The 21,022-nt window shown below is 35.2% G+C and overlaps 1 protein-coding gene and 1 long non-coding RNA gene across 4 annotated transcripts in view; one reads left to right on the forward strand and one right to left on the reverse strand.

Annotated features, from left to right (window-relative positions):
• EPHA6 (EPH receptor A6) overlaps nt 1-21,022 on the reverse strand; it is a 516,782-nt gene that overhangs the window by 146,688 nt on the left and 349,072 nt on the right. The gene's annotated exons all lie outside the window — the stretch shown is intronic.
• On the forward strand, nt 13,794-15,405 carry LOC311430211. Its single transcript, XR_014688619.1, has 2 exons — nt 13,794-13,971; nt 14,986-15,405. It is a non-coding gene; the product is annotated as an uncharacterized lncRNA (long non-coding RNA).

Here is a 21,022-nt window from a genome sequence, read left to right on the forward strand (position 1 = left end):
TTGCTGCACAAAGTGCAGCTTTGCTAGGCACATCATTGACTATACTTTACATGAGGGAATAATTTAAGAGAGAGTGTATTTCCTGTCATTAGTTACCATCACTCAATAAATCAGTAATCTGTAATATTTTATATAGTGCCTTAAGGCTTACTTTTCTGTATTACAGCAGTTGTCCCCAAACCGACACATGAGCTTAATAACCCAACTGTGGTACCCATTGGGCACCATATACATTTATTGTCTCATGCAGTATTACTGCATGAGACAATATGTTGTATCTGTTATTCAAAGGATGTTTCCAGCCTATTAAGAGGGAAGCAATCCAGTTCACAGAAGAGATACAGCCAGCAGAAGAATAGGTTTCAATTAAATTCTGTTGAACTCTTAACCTCTTCTGAGCAACACACATGTATTTTTTATATAAGACAAACAGTGAACACATCAAGTCAACTTCAGTTGAGGTCACATTAGCATAGGGCAGGAGGTATATCAGTATTCCCCCAGTAGGCATACGAAGAGATGGTTAAGAAAAATAAATCAGAAAACAAACACATAAAACCAACTTAATCATTCTGTTAAGAGAAGGAAATAAAGGTACACAATGATGACCAATATCTAAAATAATAGTATTTAATGCTCAGTTCAAACAGTGGAAATAATTTGAGAAACTGGAGTAAGAGGAAGCATTTATTTTTTCCACTGTCTATGAACAGATTTTGAAACATCAAGAAATACATATTTAAATTAGAATAGTAGGACACTGTCCACGTATTCTTATGAATGGAGACTGCAGTTAACACATGATCTAATAACTGTTCTAAATATCAGATTTCTCCTATTACCTGAAATGTTATAACTTTGCTTTGAGAGGGTCAGTGGATTTTAAGCATTCATTTTCTGAGAAATTTCAGAAAAAAATCAATTTTCTTCTGCCAGAAAATCAAGCTATTAAGATGAGGAATATACATATGTATATATATATATATATATATATTGAGATTAAGCTTGCTTCAATTTGAAAATAGAATGTATGTGAGAAAAAAAGGTATAATAGGTTAATACTTAGATTTGCAAGAAAATAGAGAACACTTACACAGAGTAGTTCCCATGTTTCTTTATAGAAATTTCACAAATAGTCAGTGTATTATGAAGAGTTAATTTCTATTCTATACCCTTGTTATATGTGCAACTTCCAGGGACTTTTGTGTGTAGAGGGCTAATATACCTTAACAAGTAACTTGGCCAGGTTATGCAGGCTTGAAGAGCACAAGACTTGAATTCACTTAGTACTGAAGCTGCTAAGTGTGTATATTTCTACCCAAAGAGACTAAGTTTTTTAACAAAATCATAGAATCATTAAGGTTGGAAAAGACCTCCAAAATCATCTGGTCCAACCATCACCCTACTACCCATGTCACCCAATAAACCATGTCCCTAAGCACCATGTCCAATCTTTTCTTAAACACCCCGAGGGACGATGATGCCACGACCTCCCTGGGCAACCCATTACAATGCCTAACTACTCTTTCTGAGAAGAAGTTTCTCCTAATTTATAACCTAAACCTCCTCTGGCTCAGCTTGAGGCCATTCCCTCTAGTCATATCACTAGTTATCTGCGAGAAGAGGCCAACCCCCAGCTCCCCACGACTTCCTTTCAGGTAGCTGTAGAGAGCAATAAGGTCTCCCCTAAGCCTCCTCTTCTCCAGAGTAAACATCCCCAGTTCCCTCAGCCGCTCCTCTCAGGACTTGTGGTCCAGGCCCTTCACCAGCTTCGTAGCCTTTCTCTGGGCCTGCTCCAGGGCCTCGATGCCATTTGTGTAGTAAGGGGCCCAAAGCTGAACACAGTACTCAAGGTGCTGCGTCACCAGAGCAGAGTACAGGTAGATGATCACCTCCTTGCTCCTGCTGGCTGCACTATTCCTGATACAGGCCGGGATGTCATTGGCCATCTGGAGCAACTGGACACACTACCAGCTCATGTTCAGGTGAGCATCAACAAGCACCCCCAGATCCTTTTCCTCTGCACAGCTTTCTATCCAAGAATTAGGGGGAAAAAATGAATGAAACTGAAACAGAACAAAACAAAACAAAATAATAAAAAACTCACAAGAAATTTTGCACTATCCTAAGGCCACACTAAATTGTGTGACTGAAAAAGAAATAGGTATATCCTTGTTTGTGATCCTACCTGTTAAATAACACAGTATCATTCCAAGAGACGATTTTTACATTTCAGTCCAGGAAAAGACATGACAGGAAAGACTCTGGATATGCTCATTAATGGTTATGTAAATAGCACATGCTTGTTCTGTACAGATATTATTATTCTTCCGTTCAAAGATTTAGCAAGTACTATGGGCTCCATCCGTCATCATCCAGACATAGCCGAGCAGAGGCTTTATACTCTGGGACTCTCTGGAAATCTGTATTTAGGCTCCACAGCCTGTGAGGTAAGGAGGAAATCATCAACTAAGGGATTTCACTGTACAATCTAGTAGTTGAAAACCATTTCCTTTCCCCAGACCACCTTGCTGCTTGAAATAAAGTACAGAGCATTTAATACTTTACTCTTTCATGACTTGCTGGAATGCAGAAATGAAGTTTCAGTATATTTGGATGGAATTGGAAAAAGAATAGGTTCTTTCAGAGGGGGATGAAAATGGAAATGTCAAAAATAGTGGAGACTCCCCAAGATCTGCTGCTCAGATTTACTCTTGCAGAAGGTCAGTGTCAGCAACAAACTTCTGAAGAAAACAATCTGATCTATATCTGCTATGTTATATCTGTTATTACAGGCTAGCCACAGCACGTGTAGAACACAGCACTTGGAATATAGCTGCTTCCTAGCCAGGAATGTGGAACAGACAGTTATCAAGTATAATTTATTATTTTTAGTTGGTCAAAGACGATGAGTGTGACAAGGCCTGTGATGGTAACATTTAATCAAGACAGTTGATTGACAGAAAATTGTATCCCTAAAAAAGAAGTTTGTTTTTTCTTTTCATTTTAGATAGACCTGAAAGATGAATTTCCAGTCAATAAAGACAGCAATAACTATCATGAAGTTTATGCTGTTTCCTCACTGATTCACAGAAGACTGACAAAGAGGTGCAAATGGAGTGGACTAGAAGAATAATTCTAGAACAGTTTTAAAAAATAAAATGTAGAGCTTCCTTTGTATCAAAGAGGTCTGAAAACAGTGAGAACAAGACCACACAGAAGTTTAAAAAAACGGTGTTTCATGGTATTGTTTTAATTCTTTATGTTGATAACTTCATGTGTCAGAAATGTAAATGCTATTATTTTCCAAAATTTACTTACACTTACAGTGTTTCAAAGTCTCAGGCATAGCCAACAATACATCCGATAATTAAGGAACATTTTTTCCTCTCTTGCTAATGATGGCTCAAGGGAAAGGAAAATAAAAATGTTTCTGATAATTGAAATAGAAATATACCAATGTGTGTTTGATATTGGAAGACATTGCTTTGTCTGCAAATTAACAGAAAATGAGTATTAGCTTCTGGGTTGTTGCAGCATATATATAAAACATTACAACCAGCTTATTAAAAACCCATTGGATCCTGAAAATTGTGTAGAAAACATTTAAAGTCACTTTTTCTTGTAAATCAGGAAACTTCCAAATTACAGCAATTGTGCCATTTTGTTACCCTTAGCATACAGAAACAGTGAAGAAACACTAGCAGATACTTACCTTCAGACCCTGCAGGTTAAAATAATCCAAATATGTTTTTCAGGTATTGGAACCTAATTTGTAAACATTATGTCTAGATTGATGCAGTTGCAATTTTTAGGGTGATGACAGCTGAAAGACATTTTAATGACTGACCACTCTTTCTATTTCTTTCATAATGTGGCAAGAAGCTATTACATGTTTTTAGGCAGCCACAATATGGTATTGTAGATGGAGATGTTTGTAGCTCACATTTCATCATATTCTGTCATTCAGTGCTTTGTGCCATAAGAAAAAAATATGATAAATTATCTGTCAAGATAAACAACTTTTATAAAAATCACACTCTGACAAAACAAAAGAAATGGGGAAAGGTTTCACAGCGACATGCATTAGCTTTCAATTACTTTCACATTGTGATTTTGGCAAAGAAATTTCTTCATTTGTCTCAACCATTTTCTTCAAAAAACAGGCTAACTTTTTAGAAAGCTGCAACTATTACTGAGAGATGAAACTTGACAAGAGCTCCAACAGGATAGTTTTTAACAAAATATTCACAAAGAGAAAAGATTTTTGGTATGTGCTTCAGGAAATCAACACTGGCAAGTGATCAAATACTATATACCACATCCCAGTTCTCTTTCTTTTTCTAATTTTTTTTTTTTTTTTGGGGGGGGGGGAAATTTATTGTATCCTTCTCTTCTTAATTACAGCACCAGAAAGAACATTTTCTCTGCAAAAAAGCTAGATGTTAAACCTCAAATTAAACTTAGGTTGTAAATTTGACAGGATTTATAGACTGGCAGCAACAAAGCTGTTAGTTCATGAAAAAGAACTCTGTTTAGATGTTGTGAGTACTAAATCATGCTTCATAATGAGATGTGGAAAACGGAGTACTAAGAACAAAATTTACTACTGAGAGAAGTATATTCATGGTACTCAATTGACCAGCAGTCATTTATGCCAATGACAAAGTTGTCTGTCTTTGAATGAAAGGAGGCTGTGGCCTTCTTCCAAAATAAAATTTAGAGAAGGACAGACATAACAACCCCATGTGTATTTGGAACTAGCCAAATGACCTTACAGTTTAAGGCACTGCTGACAGTATATTGGATATTATTCAATTTTCTGTAGAGGAGAAAAGTGGATGAATTTATTAACTACTAGATGTTCTGACCAAGACACAGATTATTATTTTGCATCAGTCACATACTGTTGGAGTACAAAGAAATATTATGCAATGTCTATAAAAACACAACTGTGACAGTAACTGCAGTACCTCCCACATTTTGTTGTGGAGGGATACACACACACACATCCTTCCTTCAACGTAGTGACCAGCAGTAGGAAGTTTGAGATTACTAAAGAATATTTTCCTTACTTGAAAAGGTGATGAAGTGCTCCATTAACATAACATGACCACTACAAATACAAGTTTAAGAGTTTTGCTTCTTAAAGAAAACACTAGAAAGCAGACACGGTGTACATGTAGTTGAGCAAAATTTGCATTCACAGAATCACAGAATTGTAGGGGTTGGAATGGACCTAAAGAGATCATTAGGTCCAACTGCCCTGCCAAAGCAGGTTCTCTAGAGCAGGTTGCCCAGCTAGGCATCCAGACAGGGAATTCATGACATACATGTACTATTTTTTGTTCTATTTCATTTTGTTCTACTGAAATCATGGAATGTAATTGACTGTATTTTCCAGTCCTTTTGGAAAATTCCAGTTTCCATCGATCTCTGCTAATAATACTATCTAATACAGTATTAGGTAATCCTATCTGCAGTTTGTAACAGATGTACAGCTGTACCCGTGGAGACAGAAGTTACCAAGGATCAAGAATGACTTCACCACTACTCTCTTCTCGTGACAATGACAAGATTTGTAGCCTACCTTGGAAGCCAGAGCCTTCCACAGAGAGAAGTTTGGGAGTAAACAGGAAGCTTTGACTCACAAGGTTGGTCAACCTTCTGCCATGACCAGGGAGACTAAAGACAGTCACAGAGTAAAACACCTCAATTCCAATGTGTGGAGAAGTATGGGATGCTTTGTCTCATTTTTGCCACAAATAATATGCACTTGCACTTGCATGGATTTGGGGTTCATAAACTGAATCTTAAACTGCAAGATTTGGATGTACTCCCTGGATGTTCAGGCATGCTTTTACATGTATCAGAACCTGATTTTATGTTGTGGCATAATTTAGACATGTATGAGCCATACATACTGTCATGTACATTACTTTCCATGGAAAGGAAGCTTGGTTTTGTGGGCTAGAAGAAGCTACAGTGTGCTCTGTGATAGACAGACAGTGACAGGATTGGGATCACAGGAAATGTCAAGGACTACATCTGTTCTGTATTTACTGATAACTACAGAGGATTTGTACATAATCTGCAAAATGAAAGAATAGTTTCACTCATATAGCTGTATTACCCATTGCATGTAAGTAGGAAGCAAACTGATGGCCCTTACATATGGCTCAGGGTTCATATAAGAGGGGAAATATGAGAAATGTTCTGATCCTTCACATTATTTCCAAACCAACATTGTGATCTTTAGATGGCACAGGATTTATAAGAAGTAGTTTTGAGAACACAGGGGTTGAAGGTTTAAGCATAAGCTAAACTAGTCTATCTAACAAAATACACTCTCACAACTCCTAGTCAGAATCTGATATGAGGAAATTCCTAAGACTTCTTCCATAACCTACTGCAAATCTGTCTTGGGAAAATCTGTTAATAAAACATGAATATAATCCATACAAGAGATATCAATGTTATTACACAATGTAATACAGAGCCTAGGACTATCCAAGTTAAACAGAATTATAATATGAGCTTTGAACATGTTTTTTTTTTTTTTTTTTTTTTTTCTATTTCTAAGGAAACTGCATTTTTCTTAGTGTTTGTGTGATCCTTCTTGTCACTGGATTCTGTTGTGCTTCTGAGAGACAGTGTTCACAAATCCATGACAGTTTGGTCTGCTCATGAGCACAAACATTTTCCAGAATCAAACTCTTTCCTGTAGCAAACACTACTCAAGTATTTGAACACACATCTATCTTAAATTTGTATTTGGCTTTATAAACAAAATATTTTTTCAGATCTAAATACATTGGCTGACTGATTGGAAGTAACAGTGGTGTTAATGGCTGAAGACTAGGGAAACTGATTTCATGGAGTAGCAGTATCAGAGTATAAAAAATAATGAAAAGTTTTCTGCTTTCCTAATATATCAGAATAGCTGAATCTGTTTCATCAACATACGCTGTAATGAAATACTTCTATTGTATAATACCATCAGACTAAAAGATAGTTCTTCATTATGCCTCACTGAAAGAAGCTACTTTATTTATGAATGTTATATTCACTCAACACCCAGATGCACTACTACCATGATATTAGCATTTTTCTCATAAGCTCAAAAGAAAGGATTCATTCTGATGATATTTAAAACCTGCAGACAGATAAACCTTTGTACATCACCTCTATCAGAACATGCTGCTCTCTCTTTTTCCCCCACCTTATTTCAAAGGGCAATAGCACAGAAATGAAGATGTTGTGCACATACATGAAGTAAAATACTGATAAAAGACTGAACAAAATATGAATACCTTTTATCAGTTTAGACTCCTACTGCTATCAAAGAGTTTATATACGATTTTATGTGAGAAAAAATATTACTGAAAATATATACTGCAAAGAAAAATTAATGGAAATAAAATCTGAAATGTAGAATCTTACTTTTCATGTTCAAGTAGCCTTTAAAAGATTAACTTTACCAGTCAAGTGCTGATAAAAAGTCAGACCCTTTTAGTCTAACATTTGTCACTATTAGTATTTGAGTAGTAAAGAGAAATGTGTCTCTAATCAAATATCAGTACTTAAATTAGCAACTGAAAAAGATAACCAAATATAATTTTCTATCTTATAAAATATATAAAGGGAGCTCCAGGAATTACCACTCTCTTGCAGTTTACTCTGTGCCTAGCTAATTTTATGAATGACAATCAAGGCATTCAGTTCATTGAATCTGAAACTGTTAAGCCTTCTTAAGTTGACACTAGTGATAGGGTTTTCATAGGCCTCTGCCAGCTGAAAACACACTTGTTGCCTACCTACAACTTCCAAATGCATGTGTGCAGAAAGGATCCACAGAAACAACAACTGAATTTAGTATCAACTGTTTGCAAATAGATTTTCTGGATTATATCCATTGTCTTCTAACAATAAAATTCTGTACTTGAGCCATATAATACTCCTTAGCCTTTTTGGAGCACTATCATCTAAAAGGAGGAAATACTACTAGAGATTCAATCTACATGCCACAGAGAGCAGGTCTTTCTCCTGTGCATTAAAGCACAATGTCAAAGCTGAATAAGTACTGCATTAAAGTAAAGAAGATTCTGAATTCTGTGATTCAGACATTATGAATGTTTAAATAAAAGCACCAATAATAAAAAAGAATCTTTTATAAGACCATTTGTTCACATTTTCCCACTTTCCTAGATACATCAGTTTGAAGGATATACACAATGTAACCTACAGAGGAAGCATTATTATTTTAAAGGAATGGCCACAATTCCGGAAGCCAGGAACTTTTATTAGTTGTAGCTCTGGGCCATCGTGAAAGGAAAACTCCTACTCCTTCCATAGTTTTCCCTTGGAAAAACCATGATGGCACTTAATTTACTCTGAGCTCAATAGAACTTTACTGTTGCAATACATATTAGAATAAAACAGTAGGTGATTAGTAAGTATGGTCAAATGTGATTAATCGATTCAAACAGAATCTGTTGCAGACAAATAATAGCAAACTGTGGAATTGGTTACTACTGTCTGTGTTTTCTGAGACAAATATAGCCTACGTAGTTCTAATTTGTGGAAATTGCCTGTGATCTGTCTCACAACAAACTTGTCTCCAGTAATTCCCCCAAAATATATTCTTTCTTTGCAGTGTGACTGTTCCTATAATGTAATTGTGAAATGTTTATTGCCCCTAATCATATATTGCTTCTTACCTCACTTACATCATTGTAAAGAGGAGTACCCACATTAAAAATAGGAAAATTAACTACACCTGGGAAACTCGAAATCTGTCTTTGAAAGCTTATCTTTATAATATTTTGTACGTGATTTTTTGTTAGGCTATTTTGACCTATAGTGTATCTCTTAAGATGAATGCCAACAACAATATTTGGAAGATTTTAGAGAAGAGATTCATAGGTTCAAACATGTGCTTCTGAACATTAATTAGTATCTGATTACAGTATGATCAGCAGGATTAGGTAAAGCCTCACTGAAATAGAGAGAGATAAGAAAAGTTACACAATAGGAATAATAGTCAAAGATATCATTCACCTTAAAAAAATGCTTGCTAAAAATGTTGTACCTTACAGTTCCAGCTGTCTAACAAACTTCAGGTAAATTTAAAAAAAGTGATTACAAGGCTGTGACAACCAATCTGACCTAAGAGGAAAACTGACAGGAAAAGGTGGGGCCATAGAGAAAATTGCAGGTGACTATAGTATTTGCTGCAGAGAGGAAACCTGTAGAATTTTAAAGCATCAGCCACTTCAGGCTGTAATCTTCTCCCTTCCCTTCTCAACCTCCCTTGTCATTAATCTGAGGCATAACAGTATAGGGAGCTAAAATACTAAAGTCTGCTTTATCTGTTTGGCCTTTCAATATTTTATATTCTGATTGCCTGTCAGTCAGCTCATCACTTTCTCCATACATAATGTGAAGCTGTCAACTAGGAAAGGGGAAGAGCAGATAACCAATCATAAAGAAAATATGGAAAGGTCAAAACCAAGCCAAACCTCATTTTAATTGGATTGTATACCTGGAAAGGCAAAAATGAGTTAATGTGAGGTGAACCACAAAAAAAGATAAAATTAAGTGAGAAGCAATGAGGACGGGGTGAGTCTGCTACAGTTAACGCTCCCACAAGCACAGTAAGGTGAGAAGTAGGGAGAGCAAAACTGTGTGGCTTACATGGAGGGAAAGGAAAAGCAGGTGTGAAGGCAGCAGATAGGACACAGCTGATCATACTGACATGGGGATTAAATTGAGAGGAATGAAAACAAGTCTGTGCCTTAATTTGGTGGTTGGACAGGGTGCAATCAGAACATAATAAAAGGAGCTGGGTTACATGACTTGAACTGTCAGATAAGCTCAAACATTAACATTCCATCTTTTCAGCAGTTATGAGCAATTTTGATAACACGTGTTTTCTAATTAAAAGTATTTACCAGTGAAAGCCTCTGCAACAGTGTCTCCAGGAGTCTTTTTAACTTAAGCATATAAAGATTTCAGCCTCTCCAGTTTTTGTTTTTATTTTATTTTATTTTATTTTATTTTATTTTATTTTATTTTATTTTATTTTATTTCTCTGCACTATATTTTCCAGTTTGGAAAAAGCAAGCATGAACTACCTTATTAATGGTGAAAATCAACTCAACTAGTGTTCAAAGAGTGGCTGTCATCTTTGGAGAGTAAAGTAGTGTCCTCTGAGATACCTAATGCTTAGGTTTACTTTGTAATCAGATAATAAACCAGCTGACAAATAATGCTCAACAGCAAACAGATGCAATCCTTCAAAATTTTAAGATTGGAAGCCTTCTGTGACTTTCTCTGTTGTGAAACTAGCCCACAGAACCACATACATACAGCCAGTAGGCTAACTGCCAAGTCATTCATTTGGTGTGTAAGATTTGTAGTTCAAGTTTCTGAATCAGGACTGGCATATGCCACTGCAGATTTGAGACACATACAAGAAAGCTAAGTTCCCCCTCCCCATGCCTACCTGCAACACTGCCACCTCGTCCCCCCTGCCCCAAGTCCAGCAATTTGCAGATTAGAGGGTTTCTTAGTTAGCTAAATAAGCTTCATTGTATTTTACAGCTCATGGTAGACTTTTCTTCCACAAATTTAATTACGTTTTTGAACCTATTTTACTACAGGCTTCCAAAACATCTTTAGGCAACAAGTATAATTGTGAACTGTTTTTAAAAAAATACTATCTTTTGTTTTGTTGTCTGTTTCCTGGTGATTTTGTTGAATATAGTATAGTTCCTCATCTATCAGAAATAGTGAATAATCATGAATATCCATGATTTGTTCAGTCAAACCCAATATACTTCTGTAAATCATAGGCATTGTACTTCTAGTTAAAGATGGGAAGTAGGTGACTATATGATGAAATTTTTAAATTGAAAATGCAAGACCTTGGAGGAAAGACAAAAAAAAAAAAAAAAAAAAAAAAGGGACAACCTATGTAATACAAAAAAAGACCACCTCAAAACTGAAATGTAAAAAGCAACAGTCCAGACACCTGCAGGTCCTTAAGCTGCTGAGACATATGTCGGGTATTCTTCTAGCATTATCAGCATTGGTGTAATTACTGTAATGCTGTACACACAAAACTGCAGCATTGCCCCATGGCAGTACCCAAACAAGTGATTCCTCTATCTCATATTAAAGCACAAAGACATTTTTGAAGTAAAGAATTATCTTAGAACTGAAGTGAAAGTTCAGTACAAAGGCAATGATTCAATTTTTTTCAGAAGATGATGGTGACTTTCTAAAATACGATGTTGCCATTGCTCTATTTTTACAAAAAAAAAAAAAAAAAAAAAAAAAAAAAAAAAATAAGTCCAACATACTTTCAAAGCTGTGAAATACAATTCAATCTAGCAAGCCTAAAAATAGAGTGTAACACTGATAGTGTTACATGCTACACAAAACTCAGCCAGCTTTAATGGTGTTGACAAAAAATGTTTAATTTACCCAATTTCAGAACCCTTACAATGCCCACAGGTAGTTAGGTCCAGGTTTTGGATTAGGGCTCCTGTTACATGGTGTATATTTTTTTCAGGTTTGTAAGAATTTTCCTTCACAGGAAAATTTTAATTGCTTTGTGCAGTGTATGCATTTTAACAAATGCCCTTGCGAAGACTGCATACTGTATTAAAAACCTCTGGAAGCAACAAGCCTTTCCAACTCCTTTTAAAATGTATTTCAGCATCTTGGAGTGGGAGGACAAGTACAGTGACAGGCCTTTTTTAAGACTGGTTTGTGCCTAGGTAGAACCATCTACATAAATACCATTTTTTATTCCTAGAACAGCAGACTAATGTATTGTCTTCTGTTTCCCTTTGCTACTGTATATATTCCTACCTACAAGAAAAAAAAGGCAGCTACAGAAAAGCATCATAGTGCTACATAACAGCTTGAAAAAAGCCATATTTAAAGCAAAACTATCCATGGCTGTTGATTCACTTTATAGACACACAAAAGAGAGTTATTAATTGTGGTTCAGTGGTATTAATAATACTATCCCTTTTATTTACATAAGCAAATAACCTACTTTTATAGATAGAATTGATTCAGATTGCTTTGTGAAGATGGAGTAAATGACTGAAGTCAATAGGATTAATTTAAATCCACATGAACATTACATTTCACATGATAACTTTGCGTGTGTGTGTGTATGAAGTTCTTTGGGTCAACTGTTTTCTTCCCCAGAGAAATCAGGACTTACAAGTTCAGAATAATGCTGAAAACAGTAATATATATTTCAACACCACTCAAACAAAATCAATTTTGACTCCAAAATACAAACTCTGACACTAACTAAAGTTTGAACTTAATAAAAGTAATAAATGAGAGGCGAGAGAAGACCTGCTGATCTCTGTATCAGGACAACCCTGAAATTGTGTAGCATGTGTCATTATGCAAACCTCTTCAGATATGAATTTATCAACAGATATCGAAATTCAGTGAAATATTATGTTCTTTGTGTATTAGTGAGTGTGTATGTGCATTTTTTTTTACCTGTACACATGCAGACAGCAAACATCTGTCTTCTAATGTTAACTTAAAAGGGTTGAATTCATCTCTGGAATCATGACTATATTGCTCATGCTGGCATTACATCAACATTATTATTTAATTAATAATTTAACAAATTAATATAATTTACATGTATTAATTAATATAATTTGTATATTAAACATGTAATAATTTGCTTAATATACAAATTATTTAAATTAATGTTTTCTTCAAACACCTTAGTGAGTTAACAGAGGAGCAAATACTGAAGTCTTTTTCTGATTAGTTTAACATAAATTTTGAAGGATGAAGCAAACAATCTAACAGGTAAACTAAAATGTGGATTTTGCACTTTCAAAACAAAGAAAAATTTGTTTCTATTTTTATATCACAGAAGTGTCCATTTCCAGTTTAACTAACTTCATCTGAAACAGTATTTTTTGAGTTGGTAAAACCCCAAATTTTTAATCTGAAAAAAATGTAAGCACAGGTGACAGACAATACCTTTTCAAAGAAGAACAGTCTCAATCACTAAAGAATTGCTATTCTGATAATATAACACACTAGTACTTCTGGCAATATATACAAGAAAACCAGATTTTTGCAAGGTCATTGCAAATACAAGATGTATTAACCTGGTGAAGTTCCTACAGCAACATAAATGTTTTTATGAGCAGCAGGTGAATTCCTGCAAAATACTCTAAAGCAATTAACAGCTTGGTAAGGAGTACATAATAATAGGTTGTTAACTCAGCTTCCCTGACAAGAACATCAAGAAAGGGCACTTTGAAACTATTAATACTAGTACTTTAAAAATAAAAAATAAAAATAATTTTTGCATTACATTTCTTTAAGTCAAAAAAACCACCACAAACATTCATGATTTTATTGGAGTACAAAACTAACAAAACTAAGTGCGAATTACTAAATAATATACCTTTTCTAAGAATAAGAGTTGGCTAAAGAAATCACACTTCTGAATGAAAGGCCTGCTTATGTGCATTTCCAGTCACAACAAAAACAATTTAGCATAACTTTTATTTAGGACAACTGTAAAAGGCTTATAATAATATTAAATACAGAAAATAATATGGTTTATTCCATCAGAATAGAATGGGCCTCCTTAAAAGAGTTTCCTTTTACTCTTTGGAGTTTTCTCTCTTCTCCCAGCCTGACTAATTCAGGGACATCGTTACTTTAAATAAAAAAGTTTGCCTACATTATGTAGTTTGTGGCTTTGGTGTGGGAAAAAAAAAGTGGAAAACTAATAACAATCTTTCCTTCCGCATGGGTAGGGTGTAGTTGCTATGCAGCTTTAGAAGAAAAAAAGGAAGAAGAAAGTCACATTCTCTATTATCTCCAAAAAAGAATACATGCCTTTTCAGCTCTATTTCCCCAAATATCTCCTAAATGCATCAAGGAGAGCAGGAAAAAACTGTAAGTGAAATAATACCTTGTACTGGAACATTCCTTCATTTAGATAAAGTTATTACCTTAGCCATGTCGCAAAGTACATATCTCCTTGATTTATTCTGGGAATTCATGTTTATGGTTGGGAACAAGCAATTTTAGTAAAGTACATATTTTATGTATTATTAAAAAGCTGACCAAGCTTCAGTTTTTAAAATAGTTCAGGCTCACAGAAGGAGACTTTCAGGAACGTTTGAGGTGGTTCTTATTTTAAGAAAGTCTAAAGGAAACTTTCTGACATATTTTAGAGCAATGGGTATCTGGGCATTATATTTACCTTATATATAAGGGATTTATTATTGATTAGATAGTCATTTAGCAGTCACATTAGTTATACTTAGATCACTGCTCATGAAAATCATCGTTCTTTTTGTAAAAATAGGTCAAACTTTCAAACCCAAAGTCTGATACTTGAATGTGTGCAAAGGTACCTGAAAAAGTTAAAACTCTCATTAACTTCAGGTATTAAAAAAACTTACTGGAACTACACTTAAAGGTGAACACACTGAAACTGGGTAATAATACAACAACAGTAATATTTTGAGTGCAGTCTCTTATTTGTTACTTCCAGATTAAACATGTTATATGTGTTACCATTTCCTTCTGTGCAATTGATATGTTGACTCTGAAAAGACAGCATTGCTTTTTTACAACACATTCATCAAAATCATCTCAAGTTTGATCTCCAGAGTGAGCTGAACTTTACTGCACTATAAAATATGAGGATCTTCTGGTATTTTGAGCTCACTTAATCACTTGCTTAAAATTAACTGTTGATTGCTATTTATATTATTATTATTATGTAAAAATTAAATAATAATAATAATAAGTATATTATTATTTATTTAAGTTATAAATTAAATGATAATAATATATTATTTATTTAAATTCTATAAATTATTTTAAAACTTTTTTTTTTTTTTTTAATTTCAGCTGCTGAATAGCTGGAAAAAAACATTTAATAATACCTTTTTTCCTCAGGAACCAACCTCTACTGTTGGGAATTGGCATACAGGATGTGGACATGTGCCCGTGGAACAATTGTTCAATTTGAGCTTGCTTTAAGCAAGCAGGGGTAGGCCTTAGAAAATTTCAGGGCCTGCTGTAGCTGAGCAAACCAAGCTACCAGAGTAACTGTGAGAATCTCCCACGGCAATGACTCTCACATCGTCCAATTAAGGAACTCAGAAAAATACTGTTACCAGCAGCTGGCTTCAAGGACAAGGTCTATGTGACTGCTAATCACAAGGGGGTTGTTTTCTTGCAGGTGGGGTTGTTTTCTTGTAACTGTTTTTCTGAGTGCTTTTGACCAATGATCTTGTGTGAGACACTGTCCGCCCCTGTTAAGTTCACTATAAAAGTTAGGCTATTCGGGCAATAAAATGGAGCTTGCTGATCACTCATATTGAGTGCGCTTGTCTTCCTTCCGTCGACAACAAATGTCCTCGCAACACTCTACTATTGGTGGATTTAGCCTCCTTAGCTTTCTGTGATGTATGGAACTAGTAGGGTATTAAGTTTGTTGTCTTGATAGTTTGTAATGGTTGTATGCAATAGTTTGCATACCTCTCATGCCTGTATCTTTGAAAGAGTTTGAAAATGATTAATTCAAAACCATTAATGCACTTCTACATTTGTGCAGCTCTTCTATAGCAGTTATTGAAATATGTATTGTGCACACAATTTTCCTTGGGGAAGATGGTATTGGCTACAGACAAAAACACAAGATCAGCAGAGACAGAAATATGTTTTTTTTAATCAAATCTACAAGGGTTGCTTAAACAGCATCCTATTTCTTGTCAAGATTTTTTGTTTCAGCAGGAATGACAATAGTAATAGCTCCGTAGGCTACTTTATTATTAAATACAAATGGCGAGAAGCTAGCTCTAAGTAACTGAAGAAAACTATTAGAAGACTGGTCAAACCGGACACCTAATGGAGCTGGCCTAGCTTACAACTTCTTTGGTAAACCCTTTGTGGTACCTAATTGATATTTAGAGGCAAGATTTCTTTTTCTCCTAATAGTAATTATATCAGTGTCATTAATAATGGCTGTTGCAAGGTCTTTAGGTTCCTTCCCAAATGCAAAAATTATATCTGGGCAGAGTCTCTTAGTTATTCACTCTCATTTTATACAGTTTGGAGACCTATTTTTTTCTCTTTTTAGAATCCTTCAGCCTTTCACAGTTCTTCCCTTGGGAAACTAGGTTAATAACAGCAGAATAGCAAAACTGAGAAGCTTGTTTAACATCACTTATTATGCTAAAATAAGCTAGGAGATTTCATTTTAATGATTATCTCCCAAAGCACATTTGTAGTGATTATTTTTTAAAAACATTTGCCAGACATGGTTCATTTCCCAGGAGCTCTGAACAGCCAGGAATGCCAGAAGTGCTCCATGGAGCTCTGTGGGCTCACAGCAACACGCTGATCTGTTCCTGCTGCTTTGGTCAAACAGTAGGGTTTGTTTAGTACTACTGTCCAAAAGCTCTTAATATCCAAATTACTCAGTGCTCTCATTTTTACAAGAACGTGCTGAAAATGTAACGAAAATGGCCCCTACATTTCTTGCTTCTGTTAATTTCTGGAACACTTTACTTATAGGCAGCACATTGCTACTTATCCCTCAACTAATTCCAATAATTAAAAAAAAAATTACAGGAGCAGATTTTTCATTTTAAAAAAGAACAATTAGCATAAGTTTAAGAACTGCTCAGTTGATCATTCAATACTAACACTGTAGTATTCACCATTTCGTACTGAGTATACATTAAAAAAAACTAATTGACTGGTCAGACACCTGAAGGGATCATATGCTCATTGCTGTTTTCCTGCTCCCTAACCCTGTCACCGATATTTACAAAACTTAGGAAGCTTGCAACAGCATCAAGCACAGCATGGCATGCCTAGCAATAATAAAAGGATATGCCTAGAGAAAGAAACAGTACATGCTAGCAATGCTGACACAACAGCAACAACTGAGATATGCCTGCTCCTGACACAGTCCGCTAATTTTGTTTCACCTTCCCAAAACGTCACCCGGAAATTGAGAGGACTGTCTTAACTACATGATGTACTTAGAAAAACTGCCTGTCTTGACTAATGAAAATACATGGCTTCTTGTCCTTGAGGTTAGGACTCCAGCTGATACTTGAGTAGGGCCAGGTTTGGGGGCAGAGAGTTAAAAAGGAGAGAAAAGAAACATGATGTACATATTGCCTGAGCAGTGCTGAATTCATCTAAAGAAAAGGATGACAAAATGTCTCCTTTGCTAAATCCACACAGCAACATCTGTTGTCCTAAACAGTGATGAGTCACACACCCTAAACTGGCAATTCACATGGGAGAAAATACAGAAATGAAACAACTTGGGCACGTGGGCAAAAGTGAGCGTGGCACGTCTCCAGGGCTACCAGCAGCATGTTACTGCTGTGCCAGTCATCAGAGTGGCACTGAGCAGAACACCAGATTCTCTGTTCCTCAAAAAAATGTAGAAAAAATGGCAACGATATCATTTCATACCTTTCTACGTACATTGAGTGCCATATCTTTTTGCTGTCAGAATACATAGTATGCAATATGTGGTACACATGTTTTACGGCTTTGAAATAATATGGTGCATGTATTTCTGGACAGATAGATTTGCTTTAAGCAACAGAATATTATTGTAGGTATACAATTCTGCAAGAGTAATTTAATTCCTCATTTAAAATTTTCCACATTAATTTTTGTAAAAATAGTTCTGTCTTTTAAGATTTGTTGCATGTTGATGTGCTCAAATCTTCACAATACTCCTACCAAGTCAATTTCCTCAAGCTCTCTTACATATTTTCATACTCAAATTCAGGATGCTTCATTTTAATTCATACTAATAAATATTCAAACAAATAGCAGTGTTTGCTTTAATATCAGAATTTAAGTGAGCATCACTCCTCATAGAAGTTAATTAAATAGAGCTGTAGATTGATAGAAAAATTAACAAGGTCATATTTGTTTCCAATTCTTTAAATCTGGTACTTTATCTACCTGCTTCATTGGCTCTTCATCACTTTTCAAAATCTCATTGGGAAACTAATTTTCCCCGTCTCTACTACTTGGTTGTTTTCTCTCATTTACTTATTAATCCAATGCTAAATAATAGTGGAGCGGAGGAAAAGTCATATCTGACATCCTACATATCTTGTCTAATCACTGTCATGTAGAGGTGGGTTAAAATTTTTATGTGAAAACTGCTTGTACATTACGAATTGAATCTGACACCAAAATGAAGCATTTTATTAAAGGGATTTGGCTTTAGTGCAAATTTCACCAATGGACAAGAAAGCAAAGAACCATCAGCCAGTCTTTCCATCCTGCATCCTGCTCCAGAAGATGCTTTCTATTTGCAGATGTCATTGCAATGCCTTGGATATTGCTTGGATGAATCCTATAAAATCTCTTCCCTATAGACCAACATTATCAGCTAATTATTTATTATCTTGTAATAGAAAATATAATCCAGCTGGTGTATTTGGGCCATATGGGAGAACTTAAAACTTAATACAGTTTCTGATATGTATACAGCTTGGTATGCTTAACACAGCTCTCAGGGAACATTAATCTTTGATGATTAACTTTGAGGGTTTGGGTGGAAAAGGGGAGGAATAAGCATTACCCAGTTCAGCCGCACCACCTGAAGTGCAGCTGGTGTGGTTTATATCCACTGTGTACTGTGTTTCCTTTCCCATGAGAGAATTCCTACAGAAGGACTCAGCTTCACTGCAAGGCTGTGGCAAGGTCATATCAGCCTTCATCTGACTTGAGCATGCAACCTTTGTAAAGGTGATCAGATTATGATGCCCTGGAATCTTTCACACTGTAAAAGCTTTAGTCAGTGTCTGAGTAATAGTGTTAAAGTATAAAGAAAAAAAATTGATTTCTGTTAGCAAAGAAACAGAGATTATATTGATATCTGGAGTTTGATTTTTGAAGGGAAAGTCAACAATGCCTATGAAAGAATCTTTTCTTCTAAAAGTACTTTGCTGTTTGTGGAAGATATTAAAGGACTGTAAAATAGAATGGATAAATAACAGACTGTAGAACAGGGTAGACATCCTGTAGCAAGAGAGATAACTTGCAAATGTTTAGTATCTGTGAGGACTACAAAGAAGGTCTTTGAAGAAATGCTTTACAGAGTACATCTTAGATCTCTAAGGTCAAACACTTAATGGATTCTTTGTGTGCTGCAGTAAAGACTCACTTATTGTCTAAGGTGACAAATGTTGCTAACTGTAGCTTTTTCAGAATGATTCCAAATCTACCGGAAATAAGATATTTCAACTACAAAGCCCCAACATGCAGTATTACTTTAGGATCATATTCTCTCTCTGGGTATACCATGTAACTATGCAACAGAAAACTTCTGCTCTTCACTGTGACAGAAACCCATAGCATCTTGGACTAAATTTCTTACAATTTTTGTTTACTTCGCAGGCCAAGTCAGCTCTCAAATTATGTCCTAGGTCACCTCATGTTCCCTACATTTCTGGCTGAAAAGCTGCAGAATAGCAGCCAACCCCGCAAACATGTGTGAGTGTATTCCTAGAACAAAAAATATGTAGGATACGTATAGAACTGGCTTACAATTAAATTTTGCTATTTTCTCAAGATTTTCATTTTTAGGGACTGACAAAGGCAAACAATATTTTGTTAAAGTTATGAGTATTTTTCAGCAATTCACTGAAGAAATGAAGGTCATATGGAAGAGGGTGCTTTAAAGCAGTCAAATTACTGAGCTGCTTTATTACATTTTTGAATGAATGTATGGCTTCCATACTTGTAAGCTTGTTGATAGCTTCGTATAACTTCTCTACTTTATTTCTCTATTACTTGGTAGCATCTTTCTCGGAAGATGAGAAACTATTTTTCACAAAGAGATAAGAGGCTTGATCTTTCCATGGTTTCCATGGCGTACAAATTGTATCACACAAGACTGCAAATAAAACTTTCATGCAGATCTAGCACAGTCTAGTCTTATTCCCTTGTTCTGCTTGTTGTGGATATGCATGGGAGGATGCTTCTGTGTATTCTGAGTTCACCACCACTAATTTATCCTACTTATAAAATTGTTGGAAGCAGTCCCATTTTGTGGATTGTCCACAGTATTTTGTTAGATGGCTACTGGATTTCTGTAAGCTTACAGATCTTTCACGAAACCATGGGAGCACATGTCAAGAAATGACTTCCATTTACGAGTTGCAGAATTCCTACTGGTTATAATTAAAAGAAAGCATGCTCCCTTAGGGTCCCCAGTGTCTTCTTCATAATTTTGCAAACGTTACCAAGGAGTCTTATAAGAAATAGATGTTCATAGTTATAAAAATTTTAAATCCTGCAGGGTTCTTCAAAGTTTCTCAAAGTTAAGAAACGGATACAACCTGTTGAGACCAGAATATTGAGTGTTTGTACTTGATGGAAACATTCAATTCCTTATATTGTATGTAAGAACAAAACCTCTTTTCTTTTCTAACAGAAATGACAGGTAATGAAGGATTGAGAAAGGACTGCAAACTCTGTTTCTTTTTACTAATTCTTTTGTATAACAGTACCTTATACAAATGCACACGTTTGTTCATTTTTATTGTTTCCTTAAGACATTAAGAAATTTTCTGAGCTTTTAATATTTAACTTGTTTTTGAGCTTTAGCTCAACTTTTTATTCTCCAGAGGAGGGTCATCTTTGTGGTAAATTCATACTAAATTTGGTTAAATTATTTTCCTTTTATCACATTTCTTGTAATTTTGCAACACCATCCCTATTTTTGTCACTTCTGATAATAGGAATGGTGATATTTTCCCCTTTTGGGGTCATTATAGGAAGCCTGAAAGATTACACTTGCTGTATCTACCCCTGACATTACACAGACTGTGCTATTTAATATGTGGAGTTTCAAGGTGAAGAAGACGGAATTTGTTAAAGTTCATGTTAATATTTTCCAACTTTGAGGTAGACACTCTCCTTTTTTTTTTTTTTTTTTTTT

This window comes from Aythya ferina (assembly GCF_964211825.1).
Source record: "Aythya ferina genome assembly, chromosome: 1".
NCBI lineage: Eukaryota > Metazoa > Chordata > Aves > Anseriformes > Anatidae > Aythya > Aythya ferina.